This window comes from Poecilia formosa, unplaced genomic scaffold (genome assembly GCF_000485575.1).
Source record: "Poecilia formosa unplaced genomic scaffold, Poecilia_formosa-5.1.2 Scaffold487, whole genome shotgun sequence".
Classification (NCBI taxonomy): domain Eukaryota; kingdom Metazoa; phylum Chordata; class Actinopteri; order Cyprinodontiformes; family Poeciliidae; genus Poecilia; species Poecilia formosa.
This window is the reverse complement of record NW_006800426.1, coordinates 113-2,306: the sequence shown is the minus strand read 5'-3', so window position 1 is coordinate 2,306 and position 2,194 is coordinate 113.

The following is a 2,194-nucleotide window of genomic DNA, read 5'->3' as shown; positions in this document are numbered from 1 at the left end:
CCCACCTCTCCCATCACCCCCCCAACCCACCTCCTTCCTCCTTCTCAGGGAAGTGTGGCTGCACGAGCAATAAGCAGAACAAACACAGGCCATGCACGTTTGTGTGTGTGCGTGCGTGTGTGTGTGAATTGAAGGTCTATAAATAGCATTATAGCACTGTTTCCATTGACATCATTTAGGCAGGAGAGATGGAAAAATAAATAGGTGGAGGGGAGGGAGGATGGGGCGCAGAGTTTCTTAATCTGGGTTTGAAATTCAAACAAAACCTGGTCAGCCGTCCACCTCACACACATCGCACACCCAAAACAGAATTGATCATTGTTGATCCAATTTTTTTCTCTCTCTTTTTCCTATGTAATTATGACCTACAGTAAATGCACCTTAAAGCTGCAGTATGTAGCATTTATAGAAAAATATTCGTTCACATATTTGTCAAAACTGTCGCTATGGGTGGTATGTGGTGAGACATCGAGCTCCTCCCTCTTCTCCCAGCACTAACTAGAAACAACCAATCAGAGCCAGGAGGCGGGTCTTAGCGCTGTCAGTTACCCTCTGTGTGGCGCTGCTCATCCCCCTTCCTACTACTACTTTGTGCTGATCTCATCACCTGTGTGACAGCTAGCGATTGTTTTACTTATCGATTAATCTATTGATTGTTCTAACGATTAATCAATTAATTGGGTATTATGTCAGCACATTCTGCTAATTTTTCATTTGACACCTTTTTATACATGATTAGAAATGCATAAAAATGCGCATACACAAATAATTAAATCTTTTTTTATATGCATAAGATGATAAACTTTTTATTGAATAAAATCGAACAACATAGTGTTCCATAGTGAACGCTTGATCGTTTGTAGCAAAGGATGCTAAAGAAGGAAGCTAAATAATGCTGCTAACATCAACATATGAAAAGTTCAACCCTTCCACCTTGATTTAACATCTATTCAGTGTTCGGCTGATCTGTTGATTATGTTTTGCATTATCAGTAACTGGATGGCAAAAGGTGCTTAATATGTTATTTATTTACTTAGCAAATTTAGAACCAGTATGAATCTAAAACTATGTCACTTGAGGAGTTTTAGATCGAACATATTTACCGTATTTTTCAAACTCTAAGCCACTACTTTTTTCCCACGCTTTGAACCATGCGGCTTATAGCCCGCTGCGGCCAACATATGAACGTTTCCAGTTTATTTTTTTTTTAACTTTGTAGGTGGGGCCTATAGTGAGTGCGCTCTATAGTCCAGAATATACGGTACATATTATTTTAAATTTTTAAATGCAAAATGTATGTGTCTTTTGTGCAGTTTTGGCTCAGAGTATGTTGCTCTTTCAGCAAATGGCTCTTTTTTTTGTCTGTATGCTCCTGCTAACAATTAATCAACTACTGAAGCAGTTGACGATTATTTGAACAGTCGATTAATCGTTCCGGCCCTGTCACATAAACAGATAGGGCTGAAACGATCAAAGTTTGTAGTTGTACTGTGTGAGAACGTAAACTTCATGTTTCTGGAGCCTCTTTACTTAATCTGATTCCTGTTTATTTAACTTGTTGTTGGAATTTCATATTCACAAATTAACCTAGCTAAAATGTATCCAAACCAGGAGCTACATCGCTGTGTGTGCCGTTCTTCGAGGATCCCCTCCCTCAGCATGTGGGCCCATAGTAAACATCAGGGCAGAACGCTGACTGTTTTCAAGAAGGATGAAGCCTGCGAGTCGGAACGGAAAGCCACGAGGCAAATGCAGGGAGACGTCAAACAAATTAGGACCATTATGTCTACAACAGCCAACCACTCATACACACACTTACACAGACACAAAGCTGCTGGGATCACAGTGGAAAAAGTAGAGGCAACACACACACACACACACACACACCTGAGGCCAAATGTTTCACAAGACGGTATCGTTGTGTTTGCATGTTTTAAACGAGGAAAGCGAGGGATTAATAAATCACGTCTAAAGCAGACAGACTTGTGTGTCGTGCGGTTATGGAGGTTTTTTATTTTCACAGCCAGGATCTCTCTCTGAATCTCTAAGTGTGTCGTCAGCCTTGGCACTGACCTCCGAAGTGCTGCGTGACTTCCACCGGTGCTGATGACGTCTCCCATGATACATTTCTTCGCCATGTTTTTTCCAGCATGTCCTGTGATCGCACATTTCAGAGTATCCCCCTCTCCCCCCC